Source organism: Neoarius graeffei, chromosome 1 (assembly GCF_027579695.1).
Source record: "Neoarius graeffei isolate fNeoGra1 chromosome 1, fNeoGra1.pri, whole genome shotgun sequence".
NCBI classification, from domain to species: domain Eukaryota; kingdom Metazoa; phylum Chordata; class Actinopteri; order Siluriformes; family Ariidae; genus Neoarius; species Neoarius graeffei.
This window is the reverse complement of record NC_083569.1, coordinates 104203265-104224998: the sequence shown is the minus strand read 5'-3', so window position 1 is coordinate 104224998 and position 21734 is coordinate 104203265.

Genomic DNA, 21734 nt, shown 5'->3' with positions numbered 1-21734 from the left:
TTAAACAAATGAGACAAAAATATTATACTTGGTCATTTATTTAATGAGGAAAATGATCCAATATTACATAGTTGTGAGTGGCAAAAGTATGTGAACCTCGAGGATTAGCAGTTAATTTGAAGGTGAAATTAGAGCCAGATGTTTTCAATCAATGCGATGACAATCAGGTGTGAGTGGACACCTAGTTTTATTTAAAGAACAGGGATCTATTAAAGTCTGATCTTCACAACACATGTACAAATGGAGGAAATTCAAGACCACTGTTACCCTGCCCAGGAGTGGTCGACCAACAAAGATCACTCCAAGAGCAAGGTGTGTAATAGTCGGCAAGGTCACAAAGGACCGCAGGGTAACTTCTAAGCAACTGAAAGCCTCTCTCACATTGGCTAGTTAATGTTCACGAGTCCACCATCAGGAGAACACTGAACAACAATGGTGTGCATGGCAGGGTTGCAAGGAGAAAGCCACTGCTCTCCAAAAAGAACATTGCTGCTCATCTGCTGTTTGCTAAAGATCACGTGGGCAAGCCAGAAGGCTATTTGAAAAATGTTTTGTGGACGGATGAGACTAAAATAGAACTTTTTGGTTTAAATGAGAAGCGTTATGTTTGGAGAAAGGAAAACACTGCATTCCAGCATAAGAACCTTATCCCATCTGTGAAACATGGTGGTGGTAGTATCATGGTTTGGGCCTGTTCTGCTGCATCTGGGCCAGGACGGCTAACCATCATTGATGGAACAATGAATTCTTATACCAGCAAATTCTAAAGGAAAATGTCAGGACATCTGTCCATGAACTGAATCTCAAGAGAAGGTGGGTCATGCAGCAAGACAATGACCCTAAGCACACAAGTCGTTCTCCCAAAGAATGGTTAAAGAAGAATAAAGTTAAATGTTTTGGAATGGCCAAGTCAAAGTCCTGACCTTAATCCAGTGGAAATGTTGTGGAAGGACCTGAAGCGAGCAGTTCATGTGAGGAAACCCACCAACATCCCAGAGTTGAAGCTGTTCTGTACGGAGGAATGGGCTAAAATTCCTCCAAGCCGGTGTGCAGGACTGATCAACAGTTACCGGAAACGTTTGGTTGCAGTTACTGCTGCACAAGGGGGTCACACCAGATATTGAAAGCAAAGTCAATAAATAAATGACCAAGTATAATATTTTTGTCTCGTTTGTTTAACTGGGTTCTCTTTATCTACTTTTAGGACTTGTGTGAAAATCTGATGATGTTTTAGGTCATATTTATGCAGAAATATAGAAAATTCTAAAGGGTTCACAAACTCTCAAGCACTACTGTATGTTTTGAATGAATTTTGCAGAAATCCATAGTTTAAAACATACCTTTATTGAGATGAGATATTCAAATCCTGGTAGCAATTTGTAAACAAACAAACAAAAAGAGTGAAAAACTCATTGAGCGAATGGGTTGATGGTCTGCATCTTCATTGATGGTCAAAAGTTCTGTCTCCTTGGCATTAAACACAAGACTAACTTTTGCAGCAGCTTCCTCCGGAGATGAGAGGAGCTCCTGTGCTGAAGTTTGGCGCTTGGATGTTAGAGCGATGTCATTGAAGTATTCCAGATCAGTAAAGTATTTGGAGCTTTGTCTTCCCGATCTTCGATCTACTGTATGGTGAGGACCTTTGTGGAGGTAGAATCAACTGAGAGATCATTTGAACAGAGCAAGAGAGAGAAAGAGAGAGAGCGAGAGAGAGAGCATTTCTTGTTCATTCATTTTTATTATCCTGCATTTGTTTCCTAATGTAGTCCATTTGCTAATTGACATTTCTAGTATTATCTGCTTCCTTAGGCAGTATACGCAATATGTCTACATTCTGAATAAATGCTATACAAATGCAGTGTACCGTATCATTATAAATATAGAGTAATGTGTATTCTTAGTATCTGAGGGATTTGTCCTCTGGTTTGTGGTCTGGTTTGTGTATCGACTTTATCAGTCGATAAGTGGAGGTTGATTCCCCCTAAAAACACCACACAACACACAGATCACAATCAGACACACAATTTGAGTGTATACGTGACAGGCAGTGTTGTATTCTCCTGTCCAGCTCTCTGTCCTAACTTTCTCACTTCATCTTTCATGATGTCTCTCTGTCTGTCTGTCACCAGTTCATTTCTGTCTGTCTTGCTGGCCTCAGCTTTGCTGTCGTCTACATGAAGAAGGAAGGCACAAAGGAAAGATTAGCTCTTCTTGAATTAATCTGGATATGATTTATACTGGCTGTAAACATTCAAGGACTTGCACTCTCTTGGGTTAGAAACTTGGGACTATTTACTTGTTTGCGACTTACCAATTCCGCCCATGTCTGACTGAAGAAGGCAGTTTATCTGCAGGACAGGTTTGATGTCCACTGGAGTCTCCGTCTTGAACAATGTGTTCCATTTGAACCTGTTCAGCTGCAGAATCAGAAAACTGTAAAGACATTAAACATCAGTAACATCAGAGCTCCGTGCGCAAAGCAGAGCCCCATACTTAAGATGATATAGGAATGCATCAAGAAGAAGAAAGAAACCTTTATTTGTCACATGCACACTTCAAGCACAGTGAAATTCATCCTCTGCATTTAACCCATCTGAAGCAGTGAACACACACACCCAGAGAAGTGGGCAGCCACGCTAGAGGAGAGCAGTCAAGGGTTAGGTACCTTGCTCAAGGGCACCTCAGCCCAAGGCCACCCCACGGCCCTAACTGTATGTCTTTGGATTGTGGGGGAAACCAGAGCACCCAGAGGAAACCCACGCAGAACAAACCCACGGAGAACATGCAAACTTCACACAGAAAGACATTATGTGTGTGAAAGGATGAAATGTTTCACATAGCCTAACATTTTGAGATTTATTTCTGAGAAGCAAGATATTTTTCTTTCTTTGTTATCGCTCTTTGTTTTCACAAGTTAAAAGTCGCCTGGATTCCAAAATGAAAACGAACGGCTATATACCAAATGAATGTTCTTGTTCTGAATGCTAAAGAAACTGTTGTAGGCCTAGGTTATGTTCTTGACATGTTGTTCATTGACTCACTCATTCAAAGGCTTCTTGAGGCTAAACTTTAGTCTACCATGGTGATGATGATGCCCTTTATTGTCACTAGTCACATGTACCAGTGAAATTAGCTGTCAACCTGTCCGTACATATACAACATACAATTGACATAGGGTAGACAGGACAGGAAGGCAGGGATGAAGATAAAAAGGAAACACAACATGAGGAGAGATAAGGAAAAAAAGAACCCCCCCCCCCCACTATGCTCCTGTCAGGAGTACAGTGGGAACATTTAAAAAACCTTTGCACATAAGCACACAACAACACAAGTACACTTTAAACACGAGACTTGAGGGGGGGAATCAGGGGTAGGGGGTAATCCAGCGCAAGCAAGCAGCCGTCCGCTCCTGCAGCCATGAAGGCGCTGGTCACGCACCTGCTTGTCACACTGGGGGTAAAAATGGCGACCGTGGAAAGTTAGAGAAGGAATGCGAGGAATGTGAGAGTGTCTCCTGGCAGTGACCTTCAGGGGGAAATGTTGCCTCAGCAACAGCCTGAACCGAGGCCGGTGCTGTCTCAGGGAGCCGAATGTTGATAAGATATAAATTGTTTGGTCTTTCCAGATGCAGTCTTTGCACGTCCACACCGCTCATCCATATCTGTCCATTCCGTCCATTCTATTCAAATTCAAATTGATCTCCGAAAAACATATTCCTTGCAAAGCTGAAAGCTGCTCTGAGATAACAACCATTTTGTGGTTAAAGTTCTGAATGTCCACAGTCTGAGTGCCAACAGCTTTGCCCACCACTCCAATCATATCAGGCAGCTTTGCGGGGCTTTGAACAGCTGTCACCATTGTCTGATTTCCTCGATATACCAGGGCAATGCCTAATCCAATCAGCAAAAGTCCTGTAATCATGGTTCCGAATAGGTAGATATCTTCAATGTCCTCCACAGAAAGAATCGCCAGGCACATGACCCGCCACCGCTTCCACGCGTCCATCGTGTAACCAGCCACAAACGTTCCGGCAGGACAGACGGGTTCCCCCGAACCCAGGCTTCTCGTCAAGAAAACTGTGTCAATTTCGTTAGGAGACCAGTTTATCAATTCCATGCTTTTTTTAGTTTAGAAAGTAATGCAGGAAGAGTCTCTTCAAAAAGTACAGCAGACGAGACAAAACACAGAAGCACAAGCAGGGAAAAAAAGGAGGGAGAGGGAGAGCAGAAAATGCGACCGCCTTCCGTGGAAGCACGGAGAGAGAAAAAAACCGTGATGTCTGATGGATTTTTTCACCATGCAATTGCCTATTTCACCATTGCTTTTTCTCGATTAAATAGGTGTTGATGGATATAAAGTTTTATCGTTCAATAGTAGAGTAGAGTGGGGTAATACGCCCCCGTGGGGTAATACGCCCCCGGCCTGTTTTACCCAAAATAACCACCAGATGGTGCAAAGTTACATTTCTACTGTTGCTATGGACTGGCTTGACAACGGGGATATACAAATATCCACTGTGGATCGCATATCAGCAACGCAGCTGAGAGAAATCAAATTTCATGGTAAGTGATATAATTTTCAGATATGTAAAAACTGTATTTAGATAGCTGCTATTTCGTGAGATATCACAGCTGTGTATGTGGTATGAGTAGACAAGTCAGTATGTTAAAAAAAATACATTAGGTATAAAAAGTTGAATCACATTTTGAAAGTAAGACCCTTTTTTGTAAAAGTGTAGTCTGTGGGGTAAAACGCCCCCTTAATGGCGGGGTAAATGGCCCCCAGGGGGCATCGTTTCCTTTTATCATAATTATTGTATTTCATACATTTCTGAATAGCAGATACATAGTTTTTAATAACATCTCGCTTACCTGGTTGAGTAAAGCAAGTAATTTGAACTTAATATTAAAAATAATTGAAATTAAAAAAAAATTGAAATTAAAATGCGAAATATAATAAAATAATGCATCTATTCATTAATTCAGGGATATTTTCTTGTTTCTTTCACATTATAGGCTTAAGTAAACACTTTTGCTATCCAAACAGCTTTTTTTGAGTGAGGGGGCCTATTGCCCCACCTCAGGGGGCCTTTTACCCCACTGGGGGGGGGGGGGGGGGTAAAAGGCTCCCTTGGCACAATGTTTGTTTTTGTTAAAAAAAAAATTAAGTATTAACTTTAGGCAAACTTCAGGTGGCATTATTGTTCATGTCACTGTTGTCAAAAACTATGATTAAAACTAAACACATGGTTCATTTCAACTTGGAGAAAAACTGAATTTTTTTAAGGGGGGCTTTTTCCCCCACTCTACTCTATTTCTAATTGTGCCACTGTCATTATTTAAGTTTCTGTGTCTAGTTAGACAGGCACCTCTGAAGGGGTGAATTTGCTGAGCGCAGTTGACAACAGGCGGGGGTGGGGCCTCGGGGGTGTGTCTGCCCAGGGCCTCGGGGGTGTGTCTGCCCAGGGCCTCGGCAAGGGTTAACGCGGCCCTGCCCCTGACGTACATATTAACATCACACTAGCATTTGACCCCAATGGCCTTCCATATGAGCATTTCGAACATTCGAACGCTTCGAATCGAATCGAATCGAATCCTGTGACGACACAAAGGCGTTCTTTCGAGCACTGCTCAGAATCCTTCCCTCGGTTCAGCGAAAGCGGTCATGAGCCAAGAGGTATCATCATTTTATTCATTTATTATCGTCTAAATCGTCTTCTTTTTACCGTGAACCAGTGCAGTGAAGTTTGAAAATGTCTCTCCGGCAGGTAAACTTTCCCACATCACATTTTCTGCTGGTTAGTGAAGGTATCTCCAAAACACATCTTCAGCCAGAGCTTCTGGTCAAGCAGATGAAGTTTATGGAGGTTTTTAGTGTTGCCAGCTTTTCAAAATTCTCATGGGGAGAAAAGTGCATGAATAACATTTTCAGTTGGACGAGGGTTGAAACGATAAAAACAGTGGATCCCAATTAATTGCAAACCATTTGAAGTTTATACAATTAAAGAGCTTTTTTGAATTATTGATATTGTTCTAAGGGCGGCACGGTGGTGTAGTGGTTAGCGCTGTCGCCTCACAGCAAGAAGGTCCTGGGTTCGAGCCCCGGGGCCGGCGAGGGCCTTTCTGTGTGGAGTTTGCATGTTCTCCCCGTGTCCGCGTGGGTTTCCTCTGGGTGCTCCGGTTTCCCCCACAGTCCAAAGACATGCAGGTTAGGTTAACTGGTGACTCTAAATTGAGCGTAGGTGTGAATGTGAGTGTGAATGGTTGTCTGTGTCTATGTGTCAGCCCTGTGATGACCTGGCGACTTGTCCAGGGTGTACCCCGCCTTTCGCCCGTAGTCAGCTGGGATAGGCTCCAGCTTGCCTGCGACCCTGTAGAACAGGATAAAGGGCAATTCCATGTAAATGTCAACCTCACCATGCAAAAATAAAGCATCCCAAATTTCAAACTAAATAAATAAATAAATAAATACATACATAAATAAATATTTTGATCACCTAATATGTCAGTCTTTCTTTCTTATAATGTAAACCCCAAGCTAAAATCAACTTTGATCATGTACAATTCTATATTATTGCCACAAGCCACAGAAATGTATGCTAAAATCCACAAAACAGCAAAACAATAGCCATCCTAAATATTATTTAAGAACTTTGATAGTTTTAGCTGATATTTAGAGAGTTTTTCAAAGGGTTATGGTGGTTAATTTGCTGATTTTCTAAACATATGCCATGTCTATTTCAGACGCGTCACATCCATAACGGAATTTCGTCACATCCATAACGCTGACTTTTCCTTCCGAAACTCTGCATGAAATACAAAATATTTTAAACAAAGATTTTTTAATATTCACCTTGGACCCCTCTATCAAATGGATATCTCCATTTCGACATTAGGTTTACAATTTCACAGAGTTTGATAAAAATGTACAGTCACCCAAGAAAAGTGATACTTTTTCTGTCACATCCATAACGCATCTTTTATTGGCGTTTTCTGGCATGCCCTAGATGTACTATGGGAATTGTTCTTGTTCTATCACTTCTCCAGTATGGTACAGCCTTAAAATATGCAACACCTGTTTAAATACTGGGAGACAATAAAACATGCACTGGGTCATTTGTTGCCATTTTGAGTTCAAGTGTCACATCCATAACGCTGGAATTGCTCTAAAGCGGCTAGAGATAATGAGATGAGATATTGTTCTACAACCCCAATTCCAAAAAAGTTGGGACAAAGTACAAATTGTAAATAAAAACGGAATGCAATAATTTACAAATCTCAAAAACTGATATTGTATTCACAATAGAACATAGACAACATATAAATGTCGAAAGTGAGACATTTTGAAATTTCATGCCAAATATTGGCTCATTTGAAATTTCATGACAGCAGCACATCGCAAACTAGATAGAACTCGACGGCGTCGATGGGGACGTCTCCGCCTGGTAGACTGCACGCCTTATTAAAGGAAAAGGCAACTTTTGTACAAAATCACCACAAATAGATAGATAAATATATAAAGTAATCGATCATGGAATTTATAGAGAAAGAACAGACCGCATAACAGTATCATTTAACTTTTAATAATATGGGCTTGCGCTGAGCTCAGCGAAGATGTGTTCCACCATATTGATCTACTGCGTGACGTCATGCGGCCCACCACTGAAAAGAACTCTTCAGTGCTTCATGGTAATAAGGTAAAAAACCAGTACAATCGCTTCTTCAAAGTTTCACCAAATGGTTTTATTTATGCAACTTAAAGCTCATAATACTGTAGAACTTTGGTCGAGTAAAAACACGGAGCAAAAACATGGCTGAATCCTGAATGACTCCGATTTGGATTTGTCCTACCAAGCCTACTGCGCATGCGCGAAGCGGCTCGGCTCGGTTTTCCCTTTCGGGCGCTCTCGTTTTCTGTTAGAATTTGGTAAAGAAAAAAAAAAAAAATATTATTTACCAGCTTACTGGGTCCATGAACATAAAGCTGACAGCTGACAAGGTCGGGATATAAACGAATCGAATACAAGCCACCCGCCGGGACTCCTAATAACAGTGATCTGCTTGTAAACACTGTTTTCATGGGCCCAGTGACGTCACAGATCAGAGGGAGGCGCATTAACAAAAGATTCTGATTGGTTTATAGTTGCCCACAATCTCAAAATGGCTGCCTCCTCCAACTTCGACCCCTCTGTGTCAATTCATGATTTCAAAGTTAAAAATATTTTTTCATGTTCGATATATAATGGAAATAATTAACGGAATTGATTACGTATATGTTTTTCTCCTATTACACACCTGGTTTTGTACAAAAGTTGCCTTTTCCTTTAAGTTGTGATTTAGGGATGGACATTTGTCCTCACAGTGACCTTGACCTGTGACCTTTTAACCTCAAAATCTAATCAGTTCATGTTTGTCCCAAAGCGCACAAATGGTGAAATTTTGGTGAAATTCCTTTCATCTGCCTTGGAGATATTTTGTTCACAAGGTTTCCGGACAGACATTTGACCTCACAGTGACCTTGACCTTAGACCTTTTGATCTCAAAATCTAATCATTTCATCTTTGTCCCAAAGTGCACAAATGATGAAAGTTTGGTGAAATTCCTTGCATTAGTCTTTGAGATATGGCGTTCACAAAGTTTGGGGATGGACATTTGACCTCACAGTGACCTTGACCTGTGACCTTTTAACCTCAAAATCTAATCAGCTCATGTTTGTCCCAAAGCACTCAAATTGTGAAAGTTTGGTGAAATTCCCTTCATTAGCCTTTGAGATATCGTGTTCACAAGGTTTCAGGACGCATGCACGCACAGACGGACGCACGGACAGACGGACAATCCGAAAACATAATGCCTCCTGCACCTTAAAGTGGCGGAGGCATAAAAAGTTGGGACGGGGCAATAAGAGGCTGGAAAAGTTAAAGGTACAAAAAAGGAACAGCTGGAGGACCAAATTGCAACTCATTAGGTCAATTGGCAATAGGTCATTAACATGACTGGGTATAAAAAGAGCATCTTGGAGTGGCAGCAGCTCTCAGAAGTAAAGATGGGAAGAGGATCACCAATCCCCCTAATTCTGCGCCGACAAATAGTGGAGCAATATCAGAAAGGAGTTCGACAGTGTAAAATTGCAAAGAGTTTGAACATATTATCATCTACAGTGCATAATATCATCAAAAGATTCAGAGAATCTGGAAGAATCTCTGTGCGTAAGGGTCAAGGCCGGAAAACCATACTGGGTGCCCGTGATCTTCGGGCCCTTAGACGGCACTGCATCACATACAGGCATGCTTCTGTATTGGAAATCACAAAATGGGCTCAGGAATATTTCCAGAGAACATTATCTGTGAACACAATTCACCTTGCCATCCGCCGTTGCCAGCTAAAACTCTATAGTTCAAAGAAGAAGCCGTATCTAAACATGATCCAGAAGCGCAGACGTCTTCTCTGGGCCAAGGCTCATTTAAAATGGACTGTGGCAAAGTGGAAAACTGTTCTGTGGTCAGACGAATCAAAATTTGAAGTTCTTTATGGAAATCAGGGACGCCGTGTCATTCGGACTAAAGAGGAGAAGGACGACCCAAGTTGTTATCAGCGCTCAGTTCAGAAGCCTGCATCTCTGATGGTATGGGGTTGCATTAGTGCGTGTGGCATGGACAGCTTACACATCTGGAAAGACACCATCAATGCTGAAATGTATATCCAGGTTCTAGAGCAACATATGCTCCCATCCAGACGACGTCTCTTTCAGGGAAGACCTTGCATTTTCCAACATGACAATGCCAAACCACATACTGCATCAATTACAGCATCATGGCTGCGTAGAAGAAGGGTCCGGGTACTGAACTGGCCAGCCTGCAGTCCAGATCTTTCACCCATAGAAAACATTTGGCGCATCATAAAACAGAAGATACGGCAAAAAAGACCTAAGACAGTTGAGCAACTAGAATCCTACATTAGACAAGAATGGGTTAACATTCCTATCCCTAAACTTGAGCAACTTGTCTCCTCAGTCCCCAGACGTTTACAGACTGTTGTAAAGAGAAAAGGGGATGTCTCACAGTGGGAAACATGGCCTTGTCCCAACTTTTTTGAGATGTGTTGTTGTCATGAAATTTAAAATCACCTAATTTTTCTCTTTAAATGATACATTTTCTCAGTTTAAACATTTGATATGTCATCTGTGTTCTGTTCTGAATAAAATATGGAATTTTGAAACTTCCACATCATTGCATTCCGTTTTTATTTACAATTTGTACTTTGTCCCAACTTTTTTGAAATCAGGGTTGTATCAGTTACTATAGGTTATGAGATTCATGCATCAGGCGTGAGAGAGCTCAGAGTGAAAAATCTAAAATAATACTCTTGTCTTGAATTTTAATATAATAACAATGAAAAGGAAGTCTTAAATCAGATTTTTAGCTGAAAAATATCATGCCTGAATATTGTATACATACAGAGACCCACAGAAAATAACACAAGTGATGCTTTAGAAGAATGCTTATCATTTCTTAAAATAGTCACAGTGAATGAAAGTATTATTGGATTGCATCAAATGTGTTTTCCTTCTGTAAGTTCATGTAAAAATACAGAGAACTATAATATATAAATAAATTTTTAAGATTTAACCAGGGCGGCACGGTGGTGTAGTGGTTAGCGCTGTCGCCTCACAGCAAGAAGGTCCTGGGTTCGAGCCCCGGGGCCGGCGAGGGCCTTTCTGTGTGGAGTTTGCATGTTCTCCCCGTGTCCGCGTGGGTTTCCTCCGGGTGCTCCGGTTTCCCCCACAGTCCAAAGACATGCAGGTTAGGTTAACTGGTGGCTCTAAATTGACCGTAGGTGTGAATGTGAGTGTGAATGGTTGTCTGTGTCTATGTGTCAGCCCTGTGATGACCTGGCGACTTGTCCAGGGTGTACCCTGCCTTTTGCCTGTAGTCAGCTGGGATAGGCTCCAACTTGCCTGCGACCCTGTAGAACAGGATAAAGCGGCTACAGATGATATGAGTAACAAGTCAATTAAATAAATACTGCACTGTCTTCGTGCTACTAAAATGCATCGCTCTAATGAAACACTTTCCAACAGAATTTTTAAAAAGCACTAGAAATATGATCAAAATCCTATTGGAATGCATCAAAGGAATTTGCAAAATTTGACTGAAAGTTTATCATCATCATCATCGCTAGCCGCTTTATCCTGTTCTACATGGTCGCAGGCAAGCTGGAGCCTATCCCAGCTGACTACGGGCGAAAGGCGGGGTACACCCTGGACAAGTCGCCAGGTCATGACAGACAACCATTCACACTCACATTCACACCTACGGTCAATTTAGAGTCACCAGTTAACCTAACCTGCATGTCTTTGGACTGTGGGGGAAACCGGAGCACCCGGAGGAAACCCACGCGGACATGGGGAGAACATGCAAACTCCACACAGAAAGGCCCTCGCCGGCCACGGGGCTCGAACCCGGACCTTCTTGCTGTGAGGCGACAGCGCTAACCACTACACCACCGTGCCGCCCGAATACTGCCATACTATCAAAATATACTCTACAAAGAAATGCAAAATTTTAGTACTACCAAAATCCACTCACTCGTAATCTTTCACTAAAAACCTCAAAACTCTATTAAAATCAATCACTTTCCAGATAATTCACTTGTAAACTTTCAAGCATAAATTCAAAATAGCACTAAGACACTCCCACACTATTCAAATGCACTCACCAAACACATTCTCTGTCATGCAACATTTCACTAAACACTTTAGAAGTTGTACAGTTTGTTTCTGAAATGGTATGGAAGACTAGTTTAATTTCACACTCAATGATGTCCATTATATTCTGATTTAAGGTATCTTTTCCTTAAAATGTGTAACTGGCTGGTCGAACATTTGCTTATCCATGGAAATTCATTCTCCCAGGCAACCTGGTATTTGCGTTCATATTTTTGCCATGTGGTATTGGGTTTAGCGGCCATGATGAATGACTGCTTGTAAAAAATGTCGGACAGCCTGGGTGAATCCGACATTACAGAAGTGACTGTCGTTCTGTTCGTTGATTGGTTAAAAATCAGTTGACGTCAGCAGTGTTTCTCATAGGATTCTGATTGGACATAATCGGGAGTATTTTTAACTTGGCGGTAGGGATTTCCCAAAACCGGGAGATTATCCAGTTTTTAGCAAATACGATCGGGAGATTGAGGTTAAAATCGGGAGCCTCCTTCCGAAATCAGGAGGGTTGGCAAGTATGGTGTTGATATTTCAGTAGGCTAATCTCAGTACAGTTGGTCAGCACTCAGGTATTCAGTATATTATTGTATTCAGGTATTATTTAGATAGTGCTGAAGAAATGACCTCAAAACTTTTGCTAAAACAGTTCTCCAGTTTTATTTTTTCTTTCTTTATGCTTCTCACATCAATGCTGGACATCAGTGGAGTAAGCCATGGCCTAATGCTTAGCAGCTTTGGGACCCAAATGTTGCTGGTTTGATTCCCAGGAATGACTGAAGTGCCCTTAAAGGTCATAGGCAAGGGTCGGAGGTGGAACGTAGAATATCAACTTTATTTTCTAGAAGAATGACCCAAAAAGCGAATTCAGTCTTCCTGGTGTCTAATTTGCACCCTAAAATTGAATAAAACGGTTAAAATATACTGGTTTGCGCAAGTTCCGAAGGTTTGTTTACATCTTACCGCCAGAGGGCAGTCGTCGTGACATCATTCAAGGCAAACAGGGCGGCACGGTGGTGTAGTGGTTAGCACGGTCGCTCACAGCAAGAAGGTTCCGGTAGTGCTGGGCGATATGGCCTAAAAAAAATCAGATTTTCGATTTTAATCGATTTTTTTTTTTTTTTGCCCCCCTCCTAAAAATCAAACTACAAATGACAAAGAAATAGTTCAAAACAAGTTTTACCTTCATTTTGTTTTCACTTAAATTTCCTCTTTGGGGTTAAAGTGCAACCAGAAACCAAAAAGAAGCCAAAAAACCAAGCTTGTAGATGAGATAACATCGCGATAGCATCTGTGATTGCCTTCCACCGTGTCCCATTCTTATCATAAGGCACAAAGTTCAAAAATGTGTCCGGGACGGTTGCTTGCTTTACTGTGGATGGTGTGCTTGTGCTGCGGCTGTGTTCATTCCACTGGGAGCAGCACTTCTCCCACTCCGCTGCATGCTTCTGTTTAAGGGGTTGGAATAAATTCGTCGTGCTGCTTCCAACCGTTTTCAAACACACCTTACAATGAGGACTTGTTTGGTCTGCGTCCGACGTCGCAAAACTGAACCAATTCCAGATCACGGAGAAAGTTACTCCTTTCTTGGGCACAGGTTAACATGGGGCGGCCTTGAGCTGAGGTGCCCTTGAGCGAGGTACCTGACCCCTGACTGCTCCCCGGGTGCTCTGGTGTGGCTGCTCACTGCTCTGAGTGTATGCGTGTGTTCACTGCTTCAGATGGGTTAAATGCAGAGGATGAATTTCACTGTGCTTGAAGTGTGCATGTGACAAAGGTTTCTTCTTCTTTCTTCAAACAGAGACTGTGAGCAGTTCTGTGTTTACTGCAGGGGCGTAGCTGGGGGGTCCTGGGGTGCCCGTGACCCCCCCTTGTTGGACCATACATTTTTTTCAATAGCCACATAAGAAGGGCGGCACGGTGGTGTAGTGGTTAGCGCTGTCACCTCACAGCAAGAAGGTCCGGGTTTGATCCCCGTGGCCGGCGAGGGCCTTTCTGTGCGGAGTTTGCATGTTCTCCCTGTGTCCGCGTGGGTTTCCTCCGGGTGCTCCGGTTTCCCCCACAGTCCAAAGACATGCAGGTTAGGTTAACTGGTGACTCTAAATTGACTGTAGGTGTGAGTGTGAATGGTTGTCTGTGTCTATGTGTCAGCCCTGTGATGACCTGGCGACTTGTCCGGGGTGTACCCCGCCTTTCGCCCGTAGTCAGCTGGGATAGGCTCCAGCTTGCCTGCGGCCCTGTAGAACAGGATAAAGCGGCTAGAGATAATGAGATGAGATGAGCCACATAAGAATATTAGAAAAGCGCCCACTGTAATTTTTCTAACTTTGTTTGTTTGTTTGTTTGTTTTAAATTAGGTTGTCACGTCAGCCTCATTAGGGTTTCTATAACCTTGTATGGACTCCCTGTGGTTTGGGCGCGAAAACCCAGTTTGTCAGAGTGTGTGCGGGAGAGGCGGATGTAAGTGCAGATATGTTAAATAATACACAGTGCGATATGAGCATAAAATGCGTGAAACGCACACAACAGGCAAACAGTCTGAAACAGCAGGCAAAGTCGTAATCAAGGAAACAGGCAGGAGGTCAATCGAGGCGCGGATAGAGTATCAGAGGCAAAACTATACAAGCTCAAGGGATGAGAAACAGGAGTCGAAAAACCAGGAGGTCAACAAGAACAGGGACCAAGGCTGTCTATGGCACACTAGACACGGCGTAATACTTTGCATCGTCCTTGCATGGACGCAGTCCTTAAATAGCCTAAACATAGTTCATTGATTAAAGACAGGTGTTCTTTGTTAACGGCGCACGTGCTGGAGCTTGTTAGGCGCGCGTACGCGCAGCCTGAGGCGCGCCTTCAGGTGCACGAGCCAAGGCGTGCAGGACTGAAACAGTTCTGCGCAAGCGCAACACGATCGCACTAGAAAGCACGGTCAATCTGCCAGTGTAGCTGCAGTCTTTTTAGTTGCAAATTACGAATATTCCCTCATGTTAATAATTCGCCATTTCAAAACAAGCGAAACTTTCCTCCTTTTGACGTGAAGAGAGGTAAGCAACTTATATTTTTTTCCATTAAAGTTGCATTTTGTGGCTTGTTTTAGTGTGCCGTTTCTAGAACATAGCATCAAGAAAACGTGGAAGAAACAGCAATAATGGGAGAGCCGGTTTCTAAGCTGCCTAAAACTAACAATGGTAATTATTTTTTGTTATAGAATGTACTCAGGCTGCCAGTCAGTGTGTGACCCTCCCTTTGAAAAATCCTAGGTACGCCCCTGTCCTAAAATTGAATAAAACGGTTAAAATATACTGGTTTGCGCAAGTTCCAAAGGTTTGTTTACATCTCATTTACCACCAGGGGGCAGTTGTCGTGACGTCATTCAAGGCAAACAGACTGGGAGCAGTTCTGTGTTTACTTGCGAACCGAGCACACATGTACGGACTTTGGTTGTGAGAGGTTATGTAAAATGTCTGAAAGCGATAGCGATTTTGAAGTAGAAACTCTCCCAATTAAATTGGGTGGCATGGTGGTGTAGTGGTTAGCACTGTCGCCTCACAGCAAGAAGGTTCTGGGTTCGAACCTAGCGGCCGATGAGGGCCTTTCTGCGTGGTGTTCGCATGTTCTCCCCGTGTCTGCGTGGGTTTCCTCCCACAGTCCAAAGATGTGCAGGCTAGATTAATTGGTGGCTCTAAATTGACCATGAGTGTGAATGGTTGTTTGTGTCTCCATGTGTGTGTCAGCCTTGTGATGAGCTGATGACTTGTCCAGGGTGTACCCTGCCTCTCACCCATGGTCAGCTGGAATAGGCTCCAGCTTGCTCCCCATGACCCCACCCAGGATAAGCGATTACAGATAAAACAAACAAACGACATGTTTAAAGTCATTCAAATTCTGTAAAGCTGGTTTGCGACAATGTCTATTGATAAAAAGCGCTCTTGAAATAAACTTGAATATTGAGAGGTGAAACCATACATGTATGAACCTATGGCCGTTGCGAAGCCATAGTGGATATAGGTAACGATTACTTGACAGTGTGCCGGTAGGCCACATTAGCCTGCCATCTGCGGTATTTCCCGGTGTCAATATCAGGCCTGATATCTCATCTCGTCTATCAATGTTTTTTTTTTTTTCCAACTACCGAGCATTTAAATGAAAAAGGTAAAAATGTTTACCTCCAATCTTCTCCTTTTTGCTTGAGCATTGCTGGTCCGTTTCTTCTTTGACCGCTTGATTTTGTGTTCGAATTTTTTCGGAACAGCATCAGGTTTGAGCCTTCGTTGTCCGACACTGACACCTAAACTCTCCAACAGATGGGGATTCTTCAAAAATGAATCGTCATCGAAGTGATCGGAGCACACCCTGGTGCAAATCCTACACAGGATCCTGTAGGATCTTGGACAAGATCCTTTAGGATTATATTTCAGATCCTGTACAAGATCCTGGTTAGGATCCTGGTAAGATCCTGCTAGGATCCTGGCCAGGATTTGCACCAGGGACAGAGTGACGTATTTACCCGGCTGCCAACCCTCTGGCTTCACGCGCACAATCCACTCTCTGGATTGTTTCTCTGGAGTTTTCAGGCTGAGCTCCTCTCCTAGTATTCTTTACTCATTTCCTCGTTGTTCTTGAAGCATTTGCTTCTATTTGTTAACATTTTTCTTGATAGCAGGGAGGCGGTAATGCCTTTTATCGATTTCTTTGCTTGAACAAGCAAAGACAGTGCAAAAATTAACCATATTGAAGACAGATTAAGCCTTGCTTGCATGAAAGATGGTGTCTGTCTAACCCCAACTGTAATTATCACATGATGTGTGACGTCATGCGCAAGGGGTCTATAAACAGTACGTGTACCATACTACAACAGCGGGGGTATATAAAATAACTTGCAAAGCAGTAAATGAAACCGAGACTAAGAAAACAGCCAAGACATAATGGCGGATACGTAGTGAGGGATGCTTTTATGAACTGAAATAAAAGATCAAAAAGTCTCATTTTTGTGGTGCTAGTTCATAATCTATGCTTGTTCCAACTTGCCCAGTTGGGCATGTCGAGGACATATCCCACTTGCCTGAATGCATGTTTCACTTGCCCCGGGCAATCGGGCAGTCCTTAATGTTGAGCCCTGTCTCTCTTAGTTAAGATGCTCTTGGCGTTAAGAGGCTTTTGGGAAACCCACCTCTGGTTGGTGAAAGTCTAGGTATGACAGCAGGCATGGTGTAATACTTTGGTTGATTATAAGTGGAGATGTTTAACAACTCATTTGGACTTTCACAAGTTAAGGTGGTTCATTTTAGCCCCTTCAAATAGCTGTACCACTGATGGGATAACGTAAGAATGACTACAGCAGTTTTTGAGAGTTAAAACTCATAAAAGATGATTTGTGAAAGTTTTCATGAATCAGTACGAGTCGTAAAAGGTAAATGTACATGTACAACTTGGGTCTTCTGAGATCTCTTTTTTTTTTTCGAGGCATGGTTCACATCAGCAGATGCTTCTTGTGAATAGCAAACATAAAATGTTTGAGTGTCAAAATATCTCAAACCCACATCTCCAAACTCATTTCATTGGTTGAACTCAAAGGTTTGAGTCTAATTATCTTTTGTTGAAGATAATTAGCCCTAAGGTTCACTTACTTTTCCTTGTCAATGTACAATTAATGGGATAACATGCAGGGAGGCGGCACGGTGGTGTAGTGGTTAGCGCTGTCGCCTCACAGCAAGAAGGTCCGGGTTCGAGCCCCGTGGCCGGCGAGGGCTTTTCTCTGTGGAGTTTGCATGTTCTCCCTGTGTCCGCATGGGTTTCCTCCGGGTGCTCCGGTTTCCCCCACAGTCCAAAGACATGCAGGTTAGGTTAACTGGTGACTCTAAATTGAGCGTAGGTGTGAATGTGAGTGTGAATGGTTGTCTGTGTCTATGTGTCAGCCCTGTGATGACCTGGCGACTTGCCCAGGGTGTACCCCGCCTTTCGCCCGTAGTCAGCTGGGATAGGCTCCAGCTTGCCTGCGACCCTGTAGAACAGGATAAAGTGGTTAGAGATAATGAGATGAGATGAACATGCAAGGAAGACAACAGCACCTTTGGCACTCAAAACATCCATCCATCCATCCATTATCCATAGCCGTTTATCCTGTGTACCGGTAGTTTCACGGGCAAGCTGGAGCCTATCCCAGCTGACTATGGGCAGAATGCAGGGTACACCCTGGACAAGTCGCCAGATCATTGCAGGGCTGACATACCGAGACAAACAACCATTCACACTCACGGTCAATTTAGGGCCACCAAATAACCTAACCTGCATGTCTTTGGACTGTGGGGGAAACCGGAGCACCCGGAGGAAACCTACGTGGACACATGCAAACTCCGCACAGAAAGGCCCTCGCTGGCCACAGGGCTCGAACCCAGAACCTTCTTGCTGTGGGGCAACAATGTTAACCACTACACCACTGTGCCACCCACTCAAAACCCATAAAATGTCATTTGTGAATGCTTGCACAAACCAGTGTGGGTCTGAAAAAGGTAACTTTACATACACATCAACTTGTCTAGACTTTCACAAATCATTCAGTTGCCTGTACAGTTGATGTGGCCACGCTTACAACATGTCTTTTCCACTTTCACAGTTTCATGGACTTGTATTAAGTATGTTTGTTAGTAATTAGAGATGGGTTTCGAGTTGTGGGGAAGTCCAATGTTGATGTGAGAACCACAAGAAATTAACTGGAGAAATGTTTTGCAACAGTTATGAGGTAATTTTTCCATTTTCAGAATTCACAAATCAGCGCCATCAAAATCAGACATTATTCATGTTGTTTTGTCCGTGTACAATGCTTTTAACATTTTTATAAATTGTATTGGGCTCCATCACCTATTAAGTTTGTGCAGATGATTATTATTCCTTATCAGGGCTGTTGAATTCCTTCAATACTCCACTGAAATGTAACTGTTGAAATACAAGCGAGCTAGTAAACTCTGAGATGGACTGGAGGTGTTGTCGTCATTTTATCATGGAGTTTAATGTTTTAAATAGTTTATTTACTCGAAGTAATGTTTTCTTTTTGCTGATTGCCAATTTTACATCCTTCAGCTTGTGCGCAGAAGGAAAATGTGACCTCACTATGTTACATACCAAATTTTTTCCTATTTACAGTGGTGCTTGAAAGTTTGTGAACCCTTTAGAATTTTCTATATTTCTGCATATATATGACCTAAAACATGATCAGATTTTCACACAAGTCCTAAAAGTAGATAAAGAGAACCCAGTTAAACAAATGAGACAAAAATATTATACTTGGTCATTTATTTATTGAGGAAAATGGTCTAATATTACATATCTGTGAGTGGCAAAAGTATGTGAACCTTTGCTTTCAGTATCTGGTGTGACCCCCTTGTGCAGCAATAACTGCGACTAAACGTTTCCGGTAACTGTTGATCAGTCCTGCACACCAGCTTGGAGGAATTTTAGCCCATTCCTCCGTACAGAACAGCTTCAATTCTGGGATGTTGGTGGGTTTCCTCACATGAACTGCTCACTTCAGGTCCTTCCACAACATTTCCATTGGATTAAGGTCAGGACTTTGACTTGGCCATTCCAAAACATTAACTTTATTCTTCTTTAGCCATTCTTTGGTAGAACGACTTGTGTGCTTAGGGTCGTTGTCTTGCTGCATGACCCACCTTCTCTTGAGATTCAGTTCATGGACAGATGTGCTGACATTTTCCTTTAGAATTCGCTGGTATAATTCAGAATTCATTGTTCCATCAATTATGGCAAGCCGTCCTGGCCCAGATGCAGCAAAACCGGTCCAAACCATGATACTACCACCCAGGGCTCTAGAGTACGCACGTTTCACTCGCATTTGCGAGCGAATTTTTCAGCATGCGAACGACGAAAAAAAACCACGCGCATTCGTGCGAGGGCTTCTTGCGGCCGACAATTTAGGAAAGCACTGAGCACAGACGCGGCGAGTTTAACATTTCTAAAATGTATCAAACGTTAAACTGCAAAGTATGTAAATCCAGCGCTAGATAGCCTACCTAATATAGTGTAACGAGTAACGGCCTGTATTGTTGCAAGTGTGTGTGTTCAGTGTTGTGTGCGTGTGTTCTGCCTGCGCCTTGCTCCCTGTCTGTAGTTGCGTGCATTGCCTCTGTCTTGCACTGCGGTGGTTCCCATGGTAGCCGGGGGGGGGAGTGAAAAAGTTAATTTTTTTTTTTGCCGTTCTGCCTCATCTTTCTGTGATTGCCCCTCTTTCCCACGGTTGTATATTGTGGGTGTGGCATTAGGTGGGAAAAGTGCTTTTTAGGGATTCATCAGATCATATAACTGAGAGCTGGTTCGGACCGAGCTGAGAAATATATTCGCTATGCAGAGAATAACGGCGTTTTTTAAAAGCAATGATGGTGGAAACAAGAATAAAAGAATGGATGAGGAAGAAAGTGTAGTGAAGAAAGCTAGAATGATGGGAGAAGGTGCGGGAAAATTATATAATTAGATGGAAAGCACACACCCCAGTGCAAACATTTAGATGGGAACATACAACACAGCAGAAAAACAAATAATATACAGTATATACAAATGGTGCATGTCACAACACAGCAGAAAAACAAAGAATATATATACAACTGGGCGTGTTGAGGTGCAGATGTTAATTGTACATTAGTTATAGAAACTCAGTTCAGCTACAAAACTCAGGATATTGCACTGTATTTGGTATTGCATTGTATTGGGTACGGATGTAAAAGTGTAGAAATATAAAATATACAAAAGCTATAAAAACTAAAAAGTTGCTCTGTGAGGTTGCACTGTAATAAGTATTGCACTGTATTAGGTAGAGTAGAGTGGGGGAAAAAGCCCCCCTTAAGGAAAATTCAGTTTTTCTCCAAGTTGAAATGAACCATGTGTTTAGTTTTAATCATAGTTTTTGACAACAGTGACATGAACAATAATGCCACCTAAAGTTTGCCTAAAGTTAATACTTAAATTTTTTTTTTTTAACAAAAACAAACATTGTGCCAAGGGGGCCTTCCCCCCCCCCCCCCCCCCCAGTGGGGTAAAAGGCCCCCTGAGGTGGGGCAATAGGCCCCCTCACTCAAAAAAAGCTGTTTGGATAGCAAAAGTGTTTACTTAAAGGAACAGTCCACCGTATTTCCATAATGAAATATGCTCTTAACTGAATTGAGATGAGCTGCTCCGTACCTATCCGAGCTTTGCGCAACCTCCCAGTTAGTCAGACGCAGTCCGACGCGCTGTCACTCCTGTTAGCAATGTAGCTAGGCTCAGTATGGCCAACGGTATTTTTTGGGGCTGTAGTTAGATGTGACCAAACTCTTCCGCGTTTTTCCTGTTTACATAGGTTTATATGACCAGTGATATGAAACAAGTTCAGTTAAAAAAATTGAAACGTAGCGATTTTCTATGCTATGGAAAGTCCGCACTATAATGACAGGCGTACTAACACCTTCTGCGCGCTTCGGCAGCGCATTGATATCTGAGCTCCGTATCAATGCGCTGCCGAAGCCCCAAAAAATACCGTTGGCCATACTGAGCCTAGCTACAATGCTAACAGGAGTGACAGCGCGTTGGACTGCGTCTGACTAACTGGGAGGTTGCGCAAAGCTCGGATAGGTACGGAGCAGCTCATCTCAATTCAGATAAGAGCATATTTCATTATGGAAATACGGTGGACTGTTCCTTTAAGCCTATAATGTGAAAGAAACAAGAAAATATCCCTGAATTAATGAATAGATGCATTATTTTATTATATTTCGCATTTTAATTTCAATATAATTTTGTGTGGATTGAACATGAATTAACAAACAAGTGCATCAATAAATAATGCTAATTGAATCAATGAATTCATTAGCTATCTGCTATTCAGAAATGTATGAAATACAGTACTTATGATAAAAGGAAACGATGCCCCCTGGGGGCCATTTACCCCACCATTAAGGGGGCGTTTTACCCCACAGACTACACTTTTACAAAAAAGGGTCTTACTTTCAAAATGTGATTCAACTTTTTATACC